General features: G+C 41.2%; 1 protein-coding gene across 1 annotated transcript in view; it reads left to right on the top strand.

Annotated features, from left to right (window-relative positions):
- IGFBPL1 (insulin like growth factor binding protein like 1) overlaps positions 1-27199 on the top strand; it is a 54047-nt gene that overhangs the window by 19501 nt on the left and 7347 nt on the right. The gene's annotated exons all lie outside the window — the stretch shown is intronic.

Consider the following 27199-nt stretch of genomic DNA (forward strand, 5'->3'; position numbering starts at 1 on the left):
TATTCCCTGGGTGAAGTAGAGCTGGCAGCCTGTAAGTTCTTACATCTCTCTTTGATTTTGACTCTTATATGCTCTCTCTTAAATAATGTGATAGAGAAGGAGTTGACTTTTCCATGGATGGTGTCTATATGCTTCTTAGAAGTTCTGAGCCCAAAAGCCCTTAGGAGGTACATGACAATTTCAGTGTGTTTGGAAATTATGCCCTTGATGTCTCTCACACTCATTTTCCTGAAGATTAGAACTGGATTTTCTGCTACTAGCTTAGAATGTTATGCTTGTCAAACAGCATTACTGTTCATAAAAGCATTTACATACCGCTTTTGGGATTTACAGTTTCTCGGCTACTTCCCATCATCAAGTTATTCCATTTGAGAACGGGTTTTCTTTTCATGTTTTTTTCTATATTCTTAAAAGTTTCATAGCTTTGAGCGCATGTGAAAAACTATGAGAAATTAATGAATGCAGCACGCATGACAACAAAGCTACTCACACACATCATGAAAGGGAAATTGAGACAGGAACTGCTTTCATAGTGCTGTGATACCAGGAATGTGGTCATGGTTGCATCTGCACTGTAGAATTAATGTAGTTTGGCACAACTTAAACTGCCAAGGCTTAATACTATGGAATCATGGGAGTTGTAGCTTTCCAAAGTCTTTAGCTTTCTATGTCAAAGAGTGCTGGTGCCTCAACGATTGTATAGCATTGAGCTATGGCAGTGAAAGTGGTGCCAAACTGCATTACCTCTGCAGTGTAGATACATCCTCATGACTACATCCAGATTAATCTGGTATAAAGGACTTAGGAGCATTCCTGAAGCGCTTTGACTGCCCACACGACCTGCTGGGTCAAGGGCCCATGAAGACCACTGTGACTGCATCACCACCAGTAAGCAGCACCCTGCCAGAGGTTTGCTGGTGATGTCATATTTCTAGTCACATGTTTGGATGCCCTGGTGTGTCATCAACAGAAGTGACATAACCAGTACACTTCTGGTGACCATGTAGCAATGGCTACACTGCAGCTAAGGACAGTGGATCTGGCATGATCCAGCCCAATCCAGCTCTCCACACCTCCAAAACTCCAGAATCTTTCCAGAGCTGAGAGGTTAGACTGAGAAATCGTGATTCATTTAAGGTTACTTAATGGATTTGCATAGGGATTTGAACTTGGCTCTTTGACAGTGGTTCTCAACCTTTGGTTCTTCAACCAAAGATGTTTTAAACTTCAACTCCCAGAAATCCCAGCTAGTTTAGCAGCTGTTAGGAATTTTGGAAGCTAAAGTCCAAAACACCTGGAGGACCAAAGGTTGAAAACCACTGCCTAGATCAGTGGTTCTCAACCTGTGGGTCCCCAGGTGTTTTGACCTACAACTCCCAGAAATCCCAGCCAGTTTCCCAGCTGTTACGATTTCTGGGAGTTGAAGGCCAAAATGTCTGGGGACCCACAGGTTGAGAACCACTGGCCTAGATGAAGTCCAACTTTATATCCATTGCACTATCTGGCAATTGTGATGTTTATAATTTTGGTTATAGTGTTCAGAATCACTGCAGAGCTCAAAACAAATTAACCTGGGTTGAGCAGGTCTCTTTATTCATTTTTAATGTACTGAACCTGTTTAATGAAGAAAAGATTTTGAACAACTCCAAAGGTTTTGAACTGAGTGCATGTAAGCAGTGTTTGCTGCCTTTTCAAGAACATAATGACCAAGGAGAAGAATCAAGATGCTGATGGAAATTCCCATTATTGTGTTGTTGGATTTCAAAGACATAGCTCTGTTAGGGCTAATATACATGGACCAAAAATCCCTAGACTCACTTTAATTCTGTCTCCATGTTGCATGGTGACATCTGGTGAGTATCTTGGATTTTTTGCCATTATCCTGACCTTGCCCCACTTTAGGCAAAGTCAGAGCATACGCCAAGGTTTACAGGAAAGTATCTGGATACATGTGGCCATGTGGACAGCTGGATTGGGTCTCATTCAGCCTGATCCGCTGTCCAGATGAACTCTGCCATCCTCACTCTTTCTCTGTGTTGATGTTCATTCCTATATTGCCACCATTGCTCCCTCTCAGCCATAGAGCTTACTGATGTCATGCAACCTGCAAGAGAAAAGGATTTTAAATTAACTTTTAACCAGCCCTGTATGTTTGCAATGTTTTACAGACAAATAGCTTTCCTTTTACCTGTGTGCTTATCTCAAGAAGTAGCAATTGCTAACTTCCAGTGCTCAGATCTCCTCTTAATGTGATCTGAAATTAGTTTGTGGCCTCGTTGTTCAAATATTGAGCAAGTCTCCAGCAGGACAAGGGAAGCAAAAAAAGCCTAATATTATTTTGCTAGTTTAGGGGCTTCTTATTCCTTTCCAAGAGAGGTCACTTTGAGCACTGTGATGACATACACTGTTTCTATAATATGACACTGACATTACAGTGTGATGTTTTTACCACCTCTCTTTATATGTCATTTGGTAAAGATGAGCAACATGAATCAGTATTTACATCTAATAATAGTCCTACTACATTTATATCTTAATGGTGTTCAGTGGCTGTAATGTGATACACAAAGTACTGAAATAGAACAGCATAAGATTATACAGGGAAATGTCAAAGCCTGTGCACAAATGAATCTGGGAGGTGGGATAACAGTTCCCGTCTGTGTTACCTATTAAAATAACTGTCAGTCCTGAGCCAGAAAATGCCAATTTTGCTACGTCTCAGCCTGAGAAGGAATGATGTACAATCTCAGATTACTACGGTTCTTATTCTTGGCTTCCTTGGCTCAGTACTTTTTTATGAGAATGAGTGTTTTATGTCTGTTTGACACAATCAGAGATGAAGTAATTTTCTTTGTGTTACTGATGTTTATGGTTTCTTTCAGTTTACTACATTGTGGTTCTTGGGCTTGATTCTCATAAACAGGCAAAGCCAAAGAGGTTCTTTACATATTTCTTGCAATTCAAGACCTTATAATTATTGTCAGAATGAACTGTACTTTTAATATACCAATGCACTTCATTGTCTTGGTCAGAACGTGGGTCTTGCTTGCAGCCCTCTTTCCTCTGGTCAGAAAGCTAGACTCCACCTGGGCTGGACACACTTGGGCCTCTGGAGCCTCTATGGCAGTGTTTCTCAACCTGCGGGTCCCCAGGTGTTTTGGCCTACAACTCCCAGAAATCCCAGTCAGTTTACCAACTGTTAGGATTTCTGGGACCCACAGGTTTGAGAACCACTGCTCTATGACCTCTTTTCCCAAATAGAGGCCATAATGGTCCTCCCCTCTTCCCCATTGCAGATATAACTACCACAGGGCTCAGCCTTGCAGTGACCAAGGACACAAATAGATTGAGGTAGCTTCCTTTTGAAGTTGCAGTGGCTCCCTCTTAAAGTTGGAGTGGAGTGGAGAGGAAGCATCCCTTTAGCTGCCAAGGAAATACTCCATATCATTGAGTCATTACAGTTAAGTCGTGTCAAACTACATTAATTCTACGGTGTAGATATACCCACAGATTATGCCAGCTCAGCAAGCAACACAAACGAGAGGCACCATAGAGAAATAAGCCTGAAACCAATCACAATTCATGGGTCATTTTATATTTTCACTTCACCTTTTGTTCTTTCTATCCCTTAACATAACAGCATATTGGTCAAATGGGGGCATTTAGTGAAGAGATTACAGAAGTCCCAGCTGGTTCAAAATGCAAGTGACTGAGCCCCACAACTGTGATTATCTCCTGGCCTCTTTCTGCCGCCAGATCAAAGGTCTTTGTTCTGCTGCATCAGGGCATATCTCTTGTTCAGACACCTTGTCTAAGAGCTTTGGTGTTTCTGGAAAGGCAGATGACCAAACAATGAAAAAAGAACATAAGCAGTGATTTCAGGAGGTGATGGTACCTGAACACCAAAATATGACTAATCCAGAGAATGGACTCCTTGACTGAAGTGCTGCCAGATGTCCATCCTTCCTTTAATAAAAGGTTTTGCTCTGGTTGTAGTCTAAGGACAATTCTGCCACATCCCTCACAAACAGATTCCTATAGGCAGAGCTGCAGAAGCAGAGCTTTGGGGAGATAAGTAAAAAGAAAACAAAAATGTCTTCAACTTCACAGGAAAATTTTATAGATGGTTTTTGAAAGGAGAAAATTAAAGTTTTCAAATGTTGTAATACATCTACAGTCTACCCACTTCATCACATTCATTAAATACTACTGATCCACCAACTTAAGAAACAGTAGCCTACTGTGTTCATCACATGACAAAGGGTTGTGCTTTCAGACACTTTCTAAGCTGATTGTCAAGTGACTTCTTTTGCAAATTATCCAGACAGAGATGGGCAAAATAGCCAATTCTGTCATGTGAGGGTATTCGTCATTCCCAGCTTTAAAATGATATGGTTAGGCAATTTGTGGGAGGAGCCAAAATGCCCCTTTGAGAAAAAGTTCCGCCATTACCTTTTTCTCATGGAGGAGGGGAGATTGTTAGTATGTTGTGTTTCTTTCTGTCTCATGCATTTGCTGGGGTCCTTCCTTCCTTCCTTCTGTGTGTCATGTGTGCCATGTGTTATCTCCTCCTCCTCTCCTTCTTTCCTTACTTCTTCTGCCTCTGGCCATCCTGATGGCCATCCTGCCTCTGAATAATAATAGTAGTAGTAGTAGTAGTAATATGTTCCTAGTTTGCAAATGATATTTCCTGTTTAATTGTGTAGTCCTTACTTTGAAAGTAGTTGTTGTGCTCCAGAAACTTTGTTTTTCTGCTCACAAACTATGTTAAATTTGTGGAGACTCTACAATCATTGGGAAACTAGAGCAAAATGTGCTATAGCAAGATGTCCCTCCTGCAAAGACAAAGTTTGTGCAGTTTAATAAACTTTTCCCATGTGTTTATGATTGAACCTATTAGGAAATGGCATTTATAACCCAGGGAAAAAATCATTCTAGGAGAGAAGGTGTTCCTTTTCTGAAAGAAAATGGGGGCTGGACAGTGGACAGGAAAAACTCTCTACAATGTGATAGTAAATCAACGGAGAACTTCTGAATAAAACGGATAGTTTGCTTGCGTGTGATGGAGGTAGGAAAATCATCCATTTAATTTCAAAACAGAGTGTTCCTGAGCTGTATAGTAAACCTACTCTTCCAAACACTTGACATGTTCAGTGGGATGAAGTTTTACAAAAGTTACTAGCCCAGACATAATATTCTACATCTAAGAAGACAAAGACAATTCCCTATGAACAATTTTTTAAACCCATTATAGGTTTGCCTTAGGGTCATCATACATGGAAAATAAATTGACAGCACATAACAAAAATAATAACTCTTCCTGCTCTTCCATTTCAAGAGAACGTGTTATTAGAGCATGTAAAATCAGTTGGTGAATGTGTTAACTGAAAATGCAAAGCATGAAGCTGATTGGTTGAGCCACGCCCAAAGGCTAGCTGAGCCTGGAAGCTTTGGCAACAGTTACATTTTTAGCTGTTAGCTGTGCAGCAGCTCAGAGAGAAAGAATTTGCTTCTTGGCTGCTGAAAGAAGGTCTCTCACATGGACACAGAAATGACCATTTTGAACTTCTCTAAAAGGACATTGTGTGAGTCAATGCAATTGTTCAAATGACTATACATAGGTTGTTCTGCATAACAAAGAGTAAACTTCTTTACTGATAATCTGCGTGGCATATCTTTTCTCCGGCAAGACAGTGTGTGAACTGCTCCTGAATTTCATTTTGTCACACATGTCTTCTGTCTTTAAAACAGAGATAGAGTGAGACGAGGAAAGGCAGAAGACAATGTTTTGTATGGGAAATCTTATGCTTCTACCTTTTACTTTTATACCAAAATGTTTTCAAATTAAAATATTTCCATAATTATTCAATTATATAACTGAATTAATTTGGTTCCAGCCAATTTGTGGCTGTTAGGCACTGTGTAAGCGAGATAAATAAGGGGGGGGGGAGTCTTTTGAAGAATCCCAGCAAATTGCTTGAAATACTAAAACAAAATGCCTCTTCTTTTCCCCCTCCCGTTATGCTGATCCAGTTCTCTTTTTTAAATTAGTTCAGATGCTTCTTCTCGCAGACAGGCCATGCAAAGCAGAAAAGGATAAAGAGAATATACAGAGAAAGGTGAAATTTACACTTAATAGGCCTCCATCTGCCAGCCTGCGAGGTTTTGTCAGACTAAGAGAAATGAGTCAATTATTTTGAATCTTTTAAGCCAGTAGGGCTTGCTGCTGCAACGGTAACACTGTACATAATGATGACTTTTCAGCTCATGTTTGTCACAGCAAAAGCCTAACAAAAATTAAATACTGGGAATCCTTAAACAACTAAGCCTTGTTTGTGGCATGTTACCAGGCAACTCTGCAAAAGCTTGGATGATCTTGAAAGGAGAACAAAAGGGGGGAAAGGCTGCTTGCATGAGAACTATTCAAATGGATTTCACTTTCAAAAGGAGCAGCGCAGCAAGTTGCGTGTAGGGATATCTTGATCTCACCATCAGTTAGCAGACATACCGTATTTTCCGGCATATAAGATGACTGGGTGTATAAGATGACCCCCAACTTTTCCAGTTAAAATATAGAGTTTGGGATATACTCGCCGTATAAGATTACACCTCTTCCAAATGCACACCAAATAAAAATTTTAAAAACATCAGATTTGATTTCAATATGGTAATTTTCCTAATACTGCCTCCTTCTCTGCCTCTCAGATCTTGCACATGCGCACCTGCACTGCTTCACTGCAGTCTTCAGGAGCGAGATCTGAGAGGCAGAGGAAGAGGTACAGTAATAGGATACAAGGATGGACCAGACAGGTAAAAGAGGTGTGTTTTTCTGGGCCCAGAACCACTCAATCCCCTTTTTCCATACCCCGTGCGCCCCGGACACCTGCAGCTTGCTCACTTACACCTTCCCGGTGAGGTGCCCCTTCACCTCACCATCAGGTCCGCATTAAGTCCACAAATCTTGATGTATGGATTTTCTTCTACCATACTTGTACAGCGTCACCCTTAATACTTTCATACAGTTGCTGCATACGGCAGGGACGCAGGCACTGCCATTTTTGAGCTCCCCCCATCATATGCGGCAACCACAGATTCTCCTATCTGTATTGGAAGTTTCAGCACCCGCTCTATAAGACGACTCCCGGCATATAAGACTACTCCAGCTTATAAGTCGACTCCCGCATATAAGACCCCTGACTTGTGAGAATATTTTCTTGGCTTAAAAAGTAGTCTTATATACCAGAAAATATGGTACTTTTCAGCGTTGTTTTATTCATTAAGCTAATCAGTTGTAAATCTGCATGTGTCGTTGGTATAGATCACCACATCCCATAAATGTTGCCTGGAATAAAGATAGATAGATAGATAGATAGATAGATAGATAGATAGACAGACAGACAGACAGACAGACAGACAGACAGATGATAAGATCAATTTTTATAAAACTCTTCTTTGTTAACAGCTACAGTATATGGATGTGTTGTTGGAGTATGTTCTGTATTAAATAGCTTCCCTGGATGGTTCTGAGGTCCTTGTCCCATTGATACCATCTACATGGGATAAAGAATCCTTGCCTGGGTAGCATCTTGTACTACCTAGATATGGCAATACTAGAAAAGCTACTCTCTTGGGAAAGCTTCAAACCTGACAAAACAATAAGTTGAGAACAACCCGGTGGCGCAATGGGTTAAACCCTTGTGCCAGCAGGACTGATGAACGACAGGACAGCAGTTCGAATCCAGGGAGAGTGGGTTGAGTTCCCTCTGTCAGCTCTAGCTCCCCATGCGGGGACATGAGAGAAGCCTCCCACAAGGATGGTAAACATCAAACATCTGGGCATCCCTTGGGCAACGTCCTTGTAGACGGTCAATTATCTCACACCAGAAGCAACTTGCAGTTTCCCAAGTCACTCCTGACACGAAAAACAAAAGTTGGGAGCAGATAGGGGTTGTTTTGTCACTGTTTCCGCCAGCATGGAGATGGGAAGTTATCAATGTGGGACTTGAGTGCCGTGTGTATGTGGAGAGGGAAAGGAGAGCAGTGGGTCTAGAGCTCAGCTTCATATGGCCACATCCTCCTACATCCACATCTTTCTCTTGACAGCCATCTTGTTTATATCCTGCCTGTTTTTCATTTTCCCCAAGAATGTATAAGAAAACAATACAATATTGACAACACACTCTGCAATTGAGAATAGTATAGGGGAAGGCCTAGTGTCTAGGTGGGCAGAGGAGAAATACAGCAAATAATTTTCTCCTAGTGGGATGTGACACATTCTTCTTGGTTCTCAAGCTGCTCATCTCATGTGAAACTATATAGTACATTTACCGAACATTCATATCATTCAGACTTTTATATCATTTCTCATTTTTTTTGGTTGCCATGTAGCTACCCACCACACATTCATTTGCTTATTAGTCCTGGGGGGGGGGGGGCATTTAAAGTCAAATCTCCTTTGATGATGCAAGTTTATTTATAAAGCAAAACCAATAATGCAGATCTTTTTATATTATAAATGTGAGACTGGAGTGCTATTTTTGTTACCTGTATTCTCCCCAACAAATGCAAAGACTTTGTGTTTAATAATGACACAGATAATGCTGTTTGTTATTAAAATGTGAAGCAGAGAAGGATGGATGTGGTGAAGCCAAGTTAGGTATTGCTTGGAATATGACAGAAGAGTACTGAGCACAAGTTATCATTCCCCCTTCCCCTTCTTTTTGAATGACAGCTTTTATCCCAGTATCACTAATGATCACCTTTCACTTTCCCTGATGCCTGGATAACATTTAGGAAGGAAACAACAATGCTGAAGTCAGGAAATCCAAGAGAATCCCTTGTGTATAGAACTGAAGTGTTAAGGCTGGAAAATGACCAAATTGCGCATAAAGTACCTAGCACATTGCCATTCCACAAAGCAACTTGCATGATAAATACAAATCAAGTGGGGGTCCACAGCGAAGACAATGACAAGAGACAGAAATGAGCAGTTTCCACTCTATCCCTTTCCCAAACTTCCTCACTCTTTTTCCCCACTCAGATAACATTCAGCAGGATTTTATCCTTGCAAATCTCTTGGGAAGACAGGAAGACAAATGTCTGCGTGCTGGAAGAAGCAAAGACCCCCAGCATTGAAGCGATGCTCCTCCGCCATCAACTCTGCTGGATCGGCCATGTTGTCTGAATGCCCAATCACCGTTTCCCAAAGCAGTTACTCTACTCCGAACTCAAGAACTGAAAATGGACTGTTGGAGGACAGGAAAAGAGATTAAAGCCAACCTTAAAAACTGTGATATTGAGAACTGGGAAGCCTTGGCCCTTGAGCGCTCTAGTTGGAGGTCAGCTGTGACCAGCAGTGCCGTAGAATTTGAAGAGGCATGAATGGAGGGCAAAAGAGAGAAGCGTGCCAAGAGGAAGGCGCATCAAGCCAACCCCGACCCAGATCGCCTTCCACCTGGAAACCTACTGGGTTCAACTGATCATCTCTAGTCATTATTAGAGGAGGATTTATGTCAATGAGTGAACTGAGTTGATGTCATAATTCAGTACAAATACAAATAAGGTCTTGTTTTACCTCCCCTTTTCAGTTTTAATAATATTTATTTATACCCCGCCACCACCTCCCCAAGGGGACTCGGGGCAATTCACATGAGGCCAAGCTCAGCAATACTGTAAAACAGTATACAACAGAACACAGTAAAATATAAAAATAAAATAAAGTACAATACAAAACCATTTTAAGAACACATCAACGATATAAAATCACAACATTTAAAACACAGAGATTAATCATATTGGGCAGGCCGATTTCAATGGATTAAAAATTTAAAACATTAGTAAGACAGCAGTGTAATGTGTCTGGACAGGGGATCCGAGAGGGAGAGTAGGGTGTGATTGCACTAGGAGGTAAAATAAAGTGCTACTGAGGGCCTTTTTACAGAGGTAGGCCATGTCAGGGTATTATTGTTCATTCATCCATTGAAGGCGCATTGGAATAGCCAGGTTTTCAAGCTCTTCCTGAAGACTGCCAGGGTGGGGGCTTGTCTAATATCTCTGGGGAATGAGTTCCAGAGTTGGGCAACAGCACTGACTCACCACCCAACAACTGATTGAAGAGAGCAACTCTATTAGGGACTAGCCAACGGGATGCCAGCCATTATATGGTACCCAAGTTGTATACAATATAGTGGAAGTGATATATGCAGTTTTACTTATCCTTGGTTTTAGTTACTTGTTTATGGCCTCCAGTATAAGCTGAGTACTTTCTTCTCAAGAGGAACATCGAAGAAATGGAGTAGCCTTCATAATTAATAAGAAATTCGCTAAAGCGGTGCTTGGATACAACCTAAAAAATGACAGAATGATCTCAATTCGAGTGCAAGGAAAGCCTTTCAACATCACAGTGATCCAAATATACGCCCCAACCACAGCTGCTGAAGAAGCAGAAGTAGATCAGTTCTATGAGGATCTGCAGGACCTACTGGATAATACACCAAAAAGAGACATTATTTTCATTACAGGAGACTGGAATGCCAAGGTGGGAAGTCAAATGACAACAGGGATCACAGGCAAGCATGGTCTGGGAGAACAAAATGAAGCGGGACGCAGGCTGATAGAATTTTGCAAGGAAAACTCGCTGTGTATAACGAATACTCTCTTCCAACAACCTAAAAGACGGCTTTATACATGGACCTCACCAGACGGTCAACACCGAAATCAGATTGACTACATCCTTTGCAGCCAAAGGTGGCGGACATCCATCCAGTCGGTGAAAACAAGACCTGGGGCTGACTGTAGCTCAGATCACGAACTTCTTATTGCCCAATTTAGAATAAAACTAAAGAGATCAGGGAAAATACACAGACCAGTTAGATATGATCATACTAACATTCCTAGCGAATATACAGTGGAAGTGAAGAACAGATTTGAAGGACTAGATTTAGTAAACAGAGTCCCAGAAGAACTATGGACAGAAGTCCGAGACATTGTTCAGGAGGCGGCAACAAAGTACGTCCCAAAGAAAAAGAAAACCAAGAAGGCAAAATGGTTGTCTGCTGAGACACTGGAAGTAGCCCAAGAAAGGAGGAAAGCAAAAGGAAACAGTGAAAAGGGGAGATATGCCCAGTTAAATGCGCAATTCCAGAGGTTAGCCAGAAGAGATAAGGAAGAGATAATGCCTCTAGAACATGGCCATATAGCCCGAAAAAACCCACAAGAACTGAGATAAGGAACTATTTTTAAATAAGCAATGCATGGAAGTGGAAGAAGACAACAGAATAGGAAGGACAAGAGACCTATTCCAGAAAATTAGAAACATTGGAGGTAAATTTCAGGCAAAAATTGGTATGATAAGAAACAAAGATGGCAGGGACCTAACAGAAGCTGAAGAGATCAAGAGAAGGTGGCGAGACTATACAGAAGATCTGTATAGGAAGGATAACAATATCGAGGATAGCTTTGACGGTGTGGTGAATGAATTAGAACCAGATATCCTGAGGAGTGAGGTTGAATGGGCCTTAAGAAGCATTGCTAACAACAAGGCAGCAGGAGATGACGGGATCCCAGCTGAACTGTTTAAAGTCTTAAAAGATGATGCTGTCAAGGTGATGCATGCCATATGCCAGCAAATATGGAAAACACAAGAATGGCCATCAGACTGGAAAAAATCAACTTATATCCCCATACCAAAAAAGGGAAATGCGAAAGACTGCTCAAACTTCCGTACAGTGGCCCTTATTTCTCATGCCAGTAAGGTAATGCTCAAGATCCTGCAAGGAAGACTCCAGCAATACATGGAGCGAGAGTTGCCAGATGTTCAAGCTGGGTTTAGAAAAGGCAGAGGAACGAGAGACCAGATTGCCAATATCCGCTGGATAATGGAGAAAGGCAGGGAGTTTCAGAAAAACATCTACTTCTGCTTCATTGACTATTCTAAAGCCTTTGACTGTGTGGATCATAATAAATTGTGGCAAGTTCTTGGTGGGATGGGCATACCAAGCCACCTTGTCTCTCTCCTGAGGAATCTGTACAAGGACCAAGTAGCAACAGTCAGAACTGACCACGGAACAACAGACTGGTTCCAGATTGGGAAAGGCGTACGGCAAGGCTGCATACTCTCACCCAACCTTTTCAACTTGTATGCAGAACACATCATGCGATGTGCGGGGCTTGATGAATGCAAAGCTGGGGTGAAAATTGCTGGAAGAAACATCAACAACCTCAGATATGCAGATGACACCACTCTGATGGCCGAAAGCGAGGAGGAGCTGAGGAGCCTTCTAATCAAGGTGAAAGAAGAAAGCGCAAAAGCCGGGTTGCAGCTAAACGTCAAAAAAACCAAGATTATGGCAACAAGAATGATTGACAACTGGAAAATAGAGGGAGAAACCGTGGAGGCCGTGACAGACTTTATATTTCTAGGTGCAAAGATTACTGCAGATGCAGACTGCAGCCAGGAAATCAGAAGACGCTTACTTCTTGGGAGGAGAGCAATGTCCAGTCTCGATAAAATAGTGAAGTGTAGAGACATCAGACTGGCAACAAAGATCCGCCTAGTCAAAGCCATGGTATTCCCTGTAGTCACCTACGGATGTGAGAGCTGGACCTTAGGGAAGGCTGAACGAAGGAAGATCGATGCTTTTGAGCTGTGGTGTTGGAGGAAAGTGCTGAGAGTGCCTTGGACTGCGAGAAGATCCAACCAGTCCATCCTCCAGGAAATAAAGCCCGACTGCTCATTGGAGGGAAAGATACTAGAGACAAAGTTGAAGTACTTTGGCCACATCATGAGGAGACAGGAAAGCCTAGAGAAGACAATTATGCTGGGGAAAGTGGAAGGCAAAAGGAAGAGGGGCCGACCAAGGGCAAGATGGATGGATGGCATCCTTGAAGTGACTGGACTGACCTTGAGGGAGCTGGGGGTGGTAACGGCCGACAGGGAGCTCTGGCGTAGGCTGGTCCATGAGGTCACGAAGAGTCGGAGACGACTGAACGAATGAACAACAACAACACTTTCTTCTCAGTACGTCCATTGTTTGTCTCATTGAAAACAATAGGGTTCACTATTATTCTTGGTTTCATTTATCCATGGGAAATCCAGGAGCGTTTCCCTTGTGGATATTAGGTTCAGACTGTAGGCTTAAGAGGACCCTTCAATCAGCTCCAAGCAGGCATCCATGCGTGGGACACAAAGAAGCAGATACATGTTTTATGAATTCACAACTCACATTTGTAGACATACTGAACTGAAGGTGTATACCTGTGATGTGTTTTGTGACAGGGCTCAAGAAGGCCTAGGATCAAATTGCCCATTACTGTCAAGAATTATTTCTTCCTTTCCCCTCCTGTGGATATAATAGCTGAAAACTACTTTTGAAGGAAAGATGCATCTGTGTCTGCCTGATGTCACTTTGGGCAAAATATGAGATCAGAGAACATAGTAACAGTGTGTCTCTCAATAATTCATTATGCTGCTTTGGAGGATGAGAATAATTTCTCTTGGTAAGTAAGGCAGCTACTACGAATCTCAGTTCAACTTTTTTTTATTTCCTTCTTGTAGCTTTCCCCATTTAGGGCATTTGTGCCTACAATATTGCTAACATTTGGCATTCACTATAGTTGAATTTTTTTAAAACCCTATTGCCCCTTTGTTATTCAAATGCCAAGTGTGGGATGTATGCAGCCCCTAATTAGCTGGAAGAAAACCAGCTGAGTATCACTGGATTTGCATACAAAGGATATTCGGCATCCAACTCAGGAACTGGGGCATCAGCTAATGAAGAGTTAAAGTTCAAGGCTCTCAGGGGTATAGAGTATCCCAGACAGCACAATTGGCACTATAATGAACTCAGAAATGGCTTAAGATGACAGACCCCAGGGGGACACATGCTGCATTGCCACCTCATGCAGCTTCAGAGGACTAAGAGCTGATCCTTTGCTTCAATTTGCCGCCTGCAAGTGTCAGATTGCAAACACTGCCCCAGGACGTTTGCATTATTCGTGAGAGGGATTTATTTATTTATTCAAAGTGTATGCAATTACTATGACACTCATTTGAAATGGGGATTGCTTTCAAAAACACTCTTAATAGAATCTGAAATAGGAGCTCCTTGCGCTGCCCTGAATATCTTTTCTTGGCTGCAATGGGCCTTTTCGTACATGGCTTGTGCTGCAGTGAATCTAACAGGCTGCCATACTCCACATGAGAAGAGGGGGATATGTAGTCTGTCTGAGGGATATATGTTTGATGGGGGGAAGGCCCGTAGCCAGGATTTTGATTCGAGAGGGGCTGAGTTTGATTCGGGGGGGGGGGGGGCTGAGTCTGAGTGAAAGAGGGTCTACCCTAGCAAACCTTTTGTATCATTACCCCAATACCCCCATGTGTATGGGATATACTGAGCATGGTGATCAGATCATGATATGAATAAACATAACAGTTTAAATAATGTACCAGTAAGGCCTTCTCGCAGACCACCCTGAGAATTTTGGGGGGGCTGAAGCCCCTCAAGCCCCCCCCCCCCCGGCTACATGCCTGATGGGGGGGAAGCCTGTAGAAAAAAAGACAAGTGTGTGTCTACATCTGCTCAAATCTCAGTGGCCAGAGGCCAAGGTATTATCCTCTAGCCCAGGGGTTTCCATACATATCATATTGGGGTTTGTTTGTTGTTGTTTTTTGTCATGTCAGGAGTGACTTGAGAAACTGCAAGTCGCTTCTGGTCTGAGAGAATTGGCCGTCTGCAAGGACGTTGCCCAGGGGACGCCCAGATGATTTGATGTTTTTATCAGCCTTGTGGGAGGTTCTGCATGTTTCATTCAATGCTATCTTCACCTGCTTTGCATGGGCAGACTTATGCCAAACAGGGCAGGCATACTCGGTTGAGTAAAATATATTTGGTAAAAACCTTTCTCACACACACACACACACACATTATTGCATATTTGACATAGACTTAGAGGTGTCTCATTACGTTTGCACAACACACCTACACATGGCAGCTGACACACTAATGTGTCACGACACACAGTTTGGAAAGCTCTGCTCTAGCCTTTTGCACAATGGTCAGAACTCATACACACACAGAGCTGTCAAACCCTACATTTGCTGCTGCAGCTTCCCTACAGGGAGCAAGAGAGTGGGGAGAAAATTCAGTCTTGTGGGGGAAAGGATGGGACAGAACACTCCATCTGTGGGGACATTCTGATTTCCTTTCTCCTGAGCCAAGATTGTTTAACAATGTTTGAATCTCCTGACTTGTTCCTCTTACCACTGGCAAACAATAGTAACAGTGTCCCCTCTCAGGATTTGTCAGTTTGTAGTTTTGGATGTTGCACAAATTACTAAAGCAGCAGTTCCCAAAAAATTAGTCCTCCAGGTGTTTGAAACTTCAACTCCCAGAAGCTTCAGCAAGCTTGGCCAGTAGTCAGGAATTCTGAGAATTGACATCCAAAACAATTCAAGAACCAAAGTTTGGGAACCACTAAGCTAGAGGGTAGCTTTTTGTGCCCTTCTCCCCCCCCCCCCAAAAAGAAGAGGAAAAGACGCATTCAGGGGCAGAGAGGGGGCTTGTTGAGTAAAGCATTATTCCCCACCTGTCTGATGGAGTGTCTATACTGTAGCCTTCTTGTATCTATCCATCTGAAAGATCTCTCCCCAACCCCCTCCTGCTGCTCCAAGGTCATATTTTGGAGATAAGAGCAATTCACTTTAGGAATTTCACTTTAGGAATTTCGCTTTAGGAATTTCAGATTAAATCTGAAACAAATTCACCACTATATTGTTGTGTGCCTTCAAGTCATTTCCTTCCTACTTATGATGACCCTAATGCTTTTTTTTCATAAGGTTTTCTTGGCAAGTTTGGTTGGGGGTTGGAGGGGTGCCATTGCCTTCCTTTGAAACCGAGAGGATGTGCCTTGCCCCAAAGTTACCCAGTGAGTTTTTTAGCTGAGCAGGGATTCAAACCCTGTTTTCCAGAGTCATAGTCCAATGTTCCAACTACTGTGTCACTCTATTAGGTTCAGAACAACTGAATTTAGAAAGGAGTGAACCTCATTTTTTTTCTTTAACCAAGCGGAAGAAAAAGGATTAATAAAATTGTTTTCCAATATTATTTTTATTGTCATATGCCTACCCCTTGCACTTTTAGCTCTCCTTGATCTGCAATGCCATTGGGTGTCACTCACCTGCTCCCATTCCTCCTTCATAAGCCTTCTTTGTGACCTTACATACACTAAAGATTAAGGGAGTGAAACCTGCTGGGAAGGTACACAAAGGAGCTTTTTAAACAGCTGGGGTCTGCCATCTGGGGCTGACTTGTCACTCCTACACATTTATCTGCTCAGTAAGAAGATTCAGAAAATTTTCCATCTACTTTGATCTCTCTCCCTCTTTGGTGGGGAAAGGTGTTGATCAGTTGAGGGAGGAAATAACAGAAAATATTTTTTATAAGATATGCATTTGTTTAAAGGAAGCTTTACCAGTCAGAACAACGTTGTGATTTGACTGGTGCTCACTATGGCTGGTGAAAACAAATCTGATTTTCAGACTTGGTATGTGTGTTTTTGACTCCTCACCTCTCGAATTAATTAAGATTCTGGGCTGAATGTATTGATTTGGCTTTGCAATTAAAACATTCTGTTTGCCTTTACAACCAGATAAGGATTTCTTATCCCTGTTTTCTAGCAGATGAGCTGACCTGCCGCAATTTTGGGAACTTTATCTTAGTTTACAAAAGTCTTGTCTTCTATCTTCTTTCTCATTAACTTTGGCACCTGACAAATCATCCTCAGAAGACAGTTTCTCAGAGAAAGGTTGCTGTGGGCCCCTCTCAGGAATTTGACTTTGATAATCTACAGGAGAAGCACTCTTCATGAGAAACCTCAGGCCTCTCAGCAAGATCAAAACCAGGCCTTTCAACAATGCCTGGACTTGACAACTCAGGCCCAGGAAAACCATCATCCCCATTGACATCAGACAAACATTGGTATCATGCTGAACTACAACATATATGGCAGTGTGGACTTAGATAACCCAATACAAAGCATACATTGTTAGATTTTCTGCCTTGATATTCTGGGTTATATGGTTATGTGGAAGGGCCTTGGGTCTCACAGAAGATGTAAACTGTGCCAAAATATCTGTAGTTGTAAAGAATTGAAAGTAAACCAAGCCTTTGCAAAGATTACAACACAGCTTATACGGGAATATAATGAATTAAGTTAATTTTCTGGTCCTGCAGGTAGGAATGTGAACATTTATCAGTTTCCTTTCCATCGCACTTTTTGGTATCCCAGGGGCATTCTTAATCAATCTCACCTCCATACAAGATTATAAATTTCCTGCCATACACGCAGAGGCAATGCACGATTTTTCTAAGTGTACACATTTCTATTTCTTCCTCTGACAATTTATTTGAAACACATGTACCATGACCCTTCCATCTCCTTAGTTGTTCTAATATTAATATTTCTTGCTGCGCACATTTTTCAAATGAAATGCATAGATTTGTCATAACGCATCTCAAGCCTCAGCTCTTGGATGGCTTTTTCTGGGTAGACGTGCTTTGTCCCTCTATCAATCTGAAGAGGTGTGAAATTGATATCTTTAAGGAAAATGCATACTCAGCTATATGCATCTCTGCTTTCAAGTGCTGCTGATCACAATAGCAAACACTTAGGAGGGTTGTTAAAACACAAAGGAATAACAGGTTTGGTTTTCTAGTGAAGCTTATTCATGGCTGGGTATCAGTTGTGTGCGCAGAACCAAGAAGAGTAGTGGAAACTTTAGATCAATAGCTTTTAAAGGGAAAGGTAGAAAAGGGATATGTGAGTATGTATTTTGTAAACATTGCATTTCCTTATATTCAGCTTTATTTTGTGCATCAGGAGCAACTTGAGAAACTGCAAGTCACTTCTGGTGTGAGAGAATTGGCCGACTGCAAGGATGTTGCCCAGGAGACGCCCGGATGTTTTACTATCCTGTGGGAGGCTTCTCTCATGTCCCTGCATGAGAAGCTGGAGCTGACAGACAGGGGCTCATCCCACTCCCTGGATTCGAACCACCAACCTTTCGGTCAGCAGTCCACCTGGCACAAGGGTTTAACCCATTGTGCCACTGGGGGCTTCTCTTATATTCAGCTAATAGTGGTAGTTGAGGAATTTGAAGAAAGGATGTCAATATTTTAATTTAAGCCCCTTCCCTCTTTGCTTGGAATCTAAGCAGCAAGAAAGAAATAACAATGAATGATGATTCTGCTTGCCTCCAACTTGGTGTAAACTCCTCACAAAAAGAAACTTATGTATTCAGTAATTGTAGTGGAAGTGGGGCAAGTTCTGCCTGGAGAGAATTGTACATCTGTGCTGATAAGAAAGTGGCATGGGGAGAGGACTACACTGAGTTTTGGCATCCCATAGAAATGCTCCCTGTGTCTCAGTGCTGAACATAGCAAAATGAGCAGAGCTGCTAGGCAGAAATGGGGAAATATAGTCAAAGTTGGGGGTGAATAAAAGGCTCTATCAGAAGTTGTTTTTGAAACCTGAGACCACTTTGGGCATAAATATTATATTAAAATACAGAGGACTAAAATCTAGCCCATGATATACAGTACAACCCACATATCCATGGGGAAATGTTCCTGGATTTTGTGTGGATATGCAAAACTATGAATAATAGCGAACCCTGCTGATATGAAGAACTTCCAGCCCAAGAAAACCATAGAGCAGAGCTTTTCAAACATCTCATGTTAACGACACGCTTTTTACAAATCCATCATTTTGTGACAAAGTACATTTTACTAGCAAACCAGGTGTTAAACCAACCTAACCCCTTATGAGATATAGAAACATAGATACATTGTGATAATGAAACATATGGGGACACAACATAACTGAAAACCTTTCAATTATACCGAAGAAGATATTATTTGTGATATACATTTCTGAGATTTTTGGCATTTTTGAGTAACAATATGTAATATGAAAATAATAAAATAACTACTTATTTATTTCTTTACCATATTTATGCGCCGCCGTTCTCAACCTCGAAAGAGACACAAAGCAGCTTTACACATAGGCAAGTATTCAATGTCATAAAAACAACATACAATTAAAAATAAATATTTAAATTAAAACCACATTAACACACTTAAAATATTACATATATTTAAGCATGCCATCCACAATCATAATCTGGGGCCATTCCAGTAGTCATTGCACATATTCCGTATCCTTCTATTGTACTACAATTATTCTCTGAAGGCTTGGTCCCAAAATCATGTTTTCCCTTTCTTACTGAAGGCCAGGGTGTTGCAATCCAGAGCAGGGAACGAGGCCCTAAGATAACTATCCACCACACTTGGCTGTGAAAAACAATCCTTTTTTATTGAAGAAAAATGGTTACAAAATAAAGGAAAAATGCAAGTCAAAAGCCACAGCAAAATCAGCAAACATGAATTTAAATGGACAAAGCAAAACCAAAAGCCTCACTGTGAAATACTGGAACCTGTTAGCAATCCACTAACCGTACTTGATATCCTAGAAATCTTCCCAAACTATGGCCAGGGAACGGGAGAACTGCCAAGGTCTTCATCAATTCTGAAACTATGCCTGAACTGAGACAGTCAGCCCGGCGTAAGGCAATTAAAACTCAAGAATTGGTTCCGTGAACCGCCCTTCTTTTTTGAAGCCAATGTTTTTAATTCTTGAATTCGGGAGGATCGACGCAAACTGAGTGATTTACTTCTGTATTTCCAAATTTGGCCCCTTCTGTTGTCATTACAGTTAACAGGTGCAGAAGGGAGGGAAAGTTCAAGGTCTCCCTCTGCAACATTCTCATTAACACTGGTACTTTCATTTTCCAAATCTACAGAAGTTCCTTCCTCACTAATTTCAGGAACATTGGCATTTTCCAAACCTACAGCAGTTTCTTCCTCACTAATTTCAGGAGCATTGGCATCAAAAGGTACATTTCCATTAGCATCAGTAAATATACTTTCATTAGCATCAGGAGGAACAAACAGAGAATCAGGTTCAAGTTCAAACTCAGGCTGAAACCTAACACAAGGGGGTAAAATGCTTGATGACAATATGTCTTTATCTAACGGTCCACCAAATATTCAAAAGCTTTGTTCATCCCATCAATTTCAGTGGCATTGCTTATCAATTTCAGTGGCATTGCTTCACGAAGACTCGGAAGTTTCTCATTACGTTCACGTGACACGCCTATACACTGCAGCCAATACACGAATGTGTCACGACACATCTGCTCTATAGTCAATGTGGAGGGCCTAGAAAATGAAAGGCTATGTTTTATCAGAAGTGGATAAATGAAACCATGGATACTGGGGGAGGCAAGTTGTGCTGGTAGATTTAATTGAAGATTTAAGCAACGATAAAATCTTTGTTGAAGTCTAAGTCTTTAAATCTAAGTCTTTAAAAGAACTTTGTGTGGGGAAATCCGAAAGGCCTCTCAGCCGAGGCAACCCCCAGCGTCCCGTTGGGCACGCAGAAACACATCCTGTCTACAGACCCTTTCACAGGCCCAGTGCGTGACAGCACACAAGTATACTGTATATATGCGTGTATCATGTCCATTCTTGGGAGATCTAAGTGTGGTGTGCATGAGGATTTTCTCCCTGGCACACACATTTTTCTACCACACAACAAATGTTTAACCCTATATTACAGTCACCCAAGGCGGTGCAGTGGGTTAAATCACTGAGCTGCTAAACTTGTTGACCAAAAGGTCACAGGTTCGAATTCGGAGAGTGGCGTGAGCTTCTGCTGCCAGCCCCAGCTTCTGTCAACCTAGCACTTCGAAAACATGCAAATATTAGTAGATCAATGAGTACCGCTCCAACGGGAAGATGACGGCGCTCCATGCAGTCATGCTGGCCACATGACCTTGGAGGTGTCTATGGATAACGCCGGCTCTTCGGTTTAGAAATGGAGATGAGCACCAACCCCCAGAGTCTGACACGACTGGACTTAATGTCACGGGAAAACCTTCACCTTTACTACAGTCACCTATTTAGTTTAATGATTGAGTTGGACATATGAAGTCGGCATCTGTAATTTAAGTAACCCTCGGCTATGCTTCACTAGTTCTCTTTCCATGAACTACAGCTTGTCAGAAATGGGCTACAGAATAATGTCTTTGAAAAGCAGTGTTGCATTGACAAAAGAATGGATGTCTGAAGAAACAGAGAACATTGCCTTTTAAGGGTACAAAAAACCTATTTTGCAATCCCACCACTCTCTAATGGTGGACACAATCCTGCCATTCACACAAGAGTACTGTTGGGTTCTGTGTTGGTTCTGTTTTGCTTGGCATTTTGATAGCCAGACAGTGAACAAAACATACCACCACCAGGCAAAGATCATTAAAAAAGATCACATAGGCACAATGGCAGGAGAGGCGATATTCTTCCTCTTTGACAACCTTTGTTTTCTACTTCAAAGATACCAAACTAATAACCTATGGACCAGGTTTGCTCCCTCAGGCAGTTCTACACAATCTCCAGTGACACCATTTGAGGGTTTTGTTTTGTTTGTTTGTTTTTTTGTCAAGGTAAGGCAAAAAATGTCCACAGTTTGATTCATAAGGAAATGACATATAGTAAATTATTCTTACAAAATAAACATACTCCATCTATCCATTTCTTAAACTCACTCTGACTTTGTAAATAAAGTTTATAAATATAAACAGTGCGTATAAATGTTTATAAATAATGCTGTTTGATCCAAAACCACGAAGCCTTTGATGTGCCAAATGTCTTATGCAGCCTGACCATGCAGGACAGATGTCAGTCTTTAGGGGGCAAAACACATGCTTCGATCTTCACTCGTTATCTGGAAAAAATAGGATCCTTCAAGCTTTTAAAAAGATAGGTAGAACTATAGTAAATCCATGCAGTTCAGTAGTTCAAGTTCTTTATCCTAGTATACCATTCATGCAATCAGGGATAGCAGCAACTTACCAGAATGGTGCAGTTCTCTATTAAACCCTGAAGCATCGTGCAACTGAAATGCTTCGCCTATCTATGTTCCTACAGTGGTTCTCAACCTGTGGGTCCCCAGATGTTTTTGGCCTTCAACTCCCAGAAATCCTAACAGCTGGTGAACTGGCTGGGATTTCTAGGTGTTGCAGGCCAAAAACATTTGGGGACCCCAGGTTGAGAACCACTGTTAGAATCATAGAGTTGGAAGAGACCTTGTGGGCCATCCAGTCCAACCCCCTGCCAAGAAGCACGAAAATCACATTCAAAACACTCCTGACAGATGGCCATCCAGCCTCTGTTTAAAAACCTCCAAAGAAGGAGTCTCCACCACACTCCGGGGCAGAGACTTCCACTGCTGAACAGCTCTCACAGTCAGGAAGTTCTTCCTAATGTTCAAGTGGAATCTCCTTTCTTGTGGCTACACTTCTGGTTAGGCAATAACTCTATCCTCTGACCACCTCCCCCCAGTTTTTTTTTCTGTTTGTTTTCTTTTTAATCATTTCATTAAAAGCAACTTCAAAATTTCAGAGAAATTTGAAAAATAAAATAATGAAATCTTCAGTTGCTGCAAAGGGAGAGGGAAAGGGGGATAATCATGTCACATTTGCATTGGCATGCTAACACAGAAGCAGATCAGCCATATTGCACAATGCAAATGCCAGGACCATGGCATAATCTTGAGCTGTTGCTGATTTTTCCCATCAATAAGAGAGGACAGGTTTGTTGCTGGGAGGTGGCAGACTGGCAATGGGTTCCACATGGCATCATCCAATGGGAACCATCACCAAATGTGACAGTCCTGCTTCAGTGCCAGTTTGACACGTCTGTGTGATAAAAGTCCTAAAATATGTTCTCTCTGCTTTGGCATGTTAAAACAAGAGTTCAATTGTAAAGAGGTACCATATAATCCCCATAACTGCAGGATAGATATACATGTTTTCATTTATGCACAGTTTCAGCTATTCACGTAGGGCCTCCTGTATTATCTACATCCTCTTATCAGTACTTCCATGATTTTGTACATTAAAAATAATCCAGTTTGCTATTATCCACAGTTTCACATATCTAGGAAAATCTGGGAATGTATCCACTTCGGAAAAGAGGGTTATATATTTAGTGATCATTTGCATGTAGTGCCTTAGTGCAAAATTCAGATATTCAAGTGATCAAAACTATTTGTGGGGCACTTTCCCATAAATACTCACATATAAGCCAACCCAAATATAAGCCAAGGCACCTAATTTTACCACAAAAAAACTGGGAAAACATATTGACTTGAGTATAAGCTGAGGGTGGGAAATGCAGCAGCTACTGCTAAATTTCAAAATAAAAATAGATACCAATACAATGACATTAATTGAGGCATCAGTAGGTTAAATGTTTTTGAATATTTACATGAAACTGTAGTTTAAGATAAGACTGTCCAGCTCTGATTAAACCATTATTCTAACTTTCTTCTATGAAAATGTGCTTAACGTATCCTTCCAATAATAGTAGAGTAAAATAATAAATGTAATAATAATAAATAGAGTAAAATGATAAATGTAATAATAACAAGAGTAAAATAATAAATGCAATAATAATAATAGAGTAAAATAATAAATATAATAATAATAGAGTAAAATGATAAATGTAATAATAATAATAATAATAATAAATAGAGTAAAATAATAAATGTAATAATAGAGTAAAATAATGTAAATGCAATAATAATAATAATAATAAATAGAGTAAAATAATGTTGTTGTTCATTTGTTCAGTTGTCTCCGACTCTTCGTGACCTCATGGACCAGCCCACTCCAGAGCTCCCTGTCGGCCGTCACCACCCCCAGCTCCTTCAAGGTCAGTCCAGTCACTTCAAGGATGCCATCCATCCATCTTGCCCTTAGCCGGCCCCTCTTCCTTTTGCCTTCCACTTTCCCCAACATAATTGTCTTCTCTAGGCTTTGCTGTCTCCTCATGATGTGGCCAAAGAACTTCAACTTTGTCTCTAGTATCCTTCCCTCCAATGAGCAGTCGGGCTTTATTTCCTGGAGGATGGACTGGAGTAAAATAATACATGTAATAAAAATACTAATAATAATAGAGTAAAATAATAAATAACTTTGCCTCAAGTATAAGCTGGTGGGAGCCTTTTCAGTCTAAAAAAGGAGCTGAAAAACTTGACTTACACTCAAATATATACAGTAAAGCAGTCACTAAAATGAGCTTTTTCAACTTTCGAGAAATTTAACCAAACACATAGACCTACAATTCAGTCACCTCCCATTATACATTATATTCTCTCTCCCCACCTTCCCTCTCTGTATCATACTCATTTACATCTGACGGTCAACTGTGTCTTATAGCAGATGTGAACAATTATGCCATTAGTCAACCCTACTCCTTGAAACAGAAGAGACCCAGCAGGTAGTAATCCCTGCATCCAAAGGGAATTATTCTGCATTCTGCGTGGGATGCTTCACCTCTTTCTAGACTCAGTTAAGCAGCATTACTGCAAATATGCATTTGTCAATGGTAATTTTACAGATGGGAGCTCTCCTAACAGATGGCCTTATCCTCCTCCCCATGGCATTTCGTTTTAAGTGTTTTCCTTCCCTCTGCGACATCAGGGAGGAAAGTCCATATTTATCCATCCTCCCTGAACCTCTTCAGTATTTCCTGAACATCTGCATATTGCCAGGTGTGTTGGTACCATCCCAGTGGCACAATCACCAGCCATGCAAATTTGGAAGAGCAAAGCATAATAAAAAGTAGGATTTCTATAACAGGTGATGGCGTATTCCTAGAGATTGGATCATAGATATCCCTCTGTGATAATTGCCATCGGAAAGAAAAGTAGCGCTAATGTTGACAGAACCCAGGGTGTCTACATTTTCCTCGGGGTCTGAAAAAGAAAATTGGCTTAATTTTTTGCAAGGGTACCCCTCCAAGGAGAATTCCCGTCCCCCTGAAAGGTTGCCATAGATACAGCTAGGCAAGCACTCTGCGTGAAATAAAAAAGGGAAATATGGAAAAATTAAGGCACCTGGAAGCATTGTATTCCCTTTGTGTGCCATAGGCTGAAGACAGACACGCATTTCTTTCCTTCTGAGAAACGAAGCAGCTTTGAAAAGAGGAACCGCTGACTCTGCCATGCGTGCTCATTCTACTTTTGCTTCCATTAAACAAGATTTTGCAGGATTTTTTTATATTGCTCCCAAATTGTTTGAAATCTCTTCTATCAGAAGCATCAACTAGAAAATAGAAAGCTTTGTGTACTTCACAGGCTCTGGTTCCATCATTGTCCCCCTGTCACTGCTTTAAACTTTCCGAAATGCTTTTGTGTGTCTTCAGCTGATATCTTTTCCTCCAATGATGAAAACTGTGCTTAGGGATTGACCAAAATGTTGTGGAGTTGGTTATTATCCACATAAATAAAAATGTAATGTTCGTTTGTGGGATTAACGTAACTCAAAAACCACTTGACGGATTGCCACCAAATTTGGACACAAGACACCTACTAACCCAAGGATTTACCATCACTCAAAAGAATTGATTTTGTCATTTGGAAGTTGTAGTTGCTGGGATTTATAGTTCACCTACAATCAAAGAACATCCTGAACTCCACCAACAATGGAATTGAACCAAACTTGGCACACAAAACTCCCATGAACAACAGAAAACACTAGAAGGGTTTGGTAGGCATTGACCTTAAGTTTTGGAGTTGTAGTTCACCTACATCCAGAGAGCACTGTGGATTGAAACAAAAATGGATCTGGACCAAATTTGGCACAAATACTCAATATGCCCAAATATGAACACAAATGGAGTTTTGGGGAATGGACCTTGACATTTGGGAGTTTTAGTTACTGGGATTTATATTTCACCTACAATCAAAGAGCATTCTGAACCCCACCAACGACAGAATTGGGACAAACTTCCCACATAGAACACCCATGACCAACAGAAAATACTTAAGGCAATCCAATCCAACTCCCTTCACCAAGGCAAGAAAACATAAAGCCCTCCTGAACAAGAGCCATCCAGTCATAGACATAGATAGATATATAGGACTCACACACAGAGAGAGATATAGTATCATAGATTTGAAAGGGACCCCCAAAGAAGGACAATGATATTGTTGTGGTTCAGCGACAGCATGATGGGAATGATGGGAATGAGAGTACAGTGAGTACAGATGTGGGCTTTCATTTTTCTCATGTAGCTAGAGACACAACTAGAGACAGGCCGCTGCTGTTGTCACAAGAACGGAATGTAGCTGATAAGACAGTGGATGGGAAACAAGGTCACGCTGCCCAGGTGTTAAGAAAGAGTTCACGACTTGCAGCCAAGTGTTGAGCTCATCTGTTGGTGGGAAAATTGCTCGTTAGCTGCTTGTTGATGCTTGATGTTTTGATGTTTAACGTATAAGTAACCTACCTTGGAAGTGATTCCTGTGTCAGTTCCAACGTTGCAAAAATGGCTCGCTTTGGCTCCGTCTCTGGGGCTTGGGGCTTGGGGCTTGGGAAAAGCCTGTTTCATGTAACCTCATGCTATTTTCTGGACTTTACTCTGATTCTTTGCTTCCGGTCTTTTGCTTTGACTCAAAGTAATTTTATTGGATTTTTTACCTTGTACTACTGAACCTTTTTACTGCTTATACTTTGATTTGGTTGAAAACCTCATAATAAACTTCTTACCTCAAGTTTGGCTGGTTTGTCAGAGACAGCAAGGTGAATCTTAACCTGAGACACAACAGATATGTTGCATGTTCCAGAGTAGGCAAATCAGACAATCTCTACAAAAACACTGTCAAAGAAACAACAAGAATAATAACTTCCCAGATTATTTCTCACCTGCAACAAATCATGTTTGTGGATAATTTGATTCATGAAATTTCCAATACATAACAATGGAAACCATACCCAAAACCCAGGAGGAAATGGTGTTAGATCCTCTAGACAATTTTATGGTATGCTTCTCCAGGAAGTTACTATAAAGTTGCAATGGGTAATCTAGCAAAATCTTAGAGAGAATATCTCTCTAGAAATCCTTAGGTCCTTCTCAGAAACTTTACAGTATGCTGGGATCAAAAGTAAATGAAATGAATGGTGTTTATTCACATTTACAGTTTCAGGCAACTGTGGTCCAGCCAGGAATGTATCTCCCACAGATAGGTATCTCCTGCAGATACTGTATTGTAAAATTATTTAGAGCAGTATTTATTT

Source organism: Anolis sagrei, chromosome 2, assembly GCF_037176765.1.
Source record: "Anolis sagrei isolate rAnoSag1 chromosome 2, rAnoSag1.mat, whole genome shotgun sequence".
Classification (NCBI taxonomy): domain Eukaryota; kingdom Metazoa; phylum Chordata; class Lepidosauria; order Squamata; family Dactyloidae; genus Anolis; species Anolis sagrei.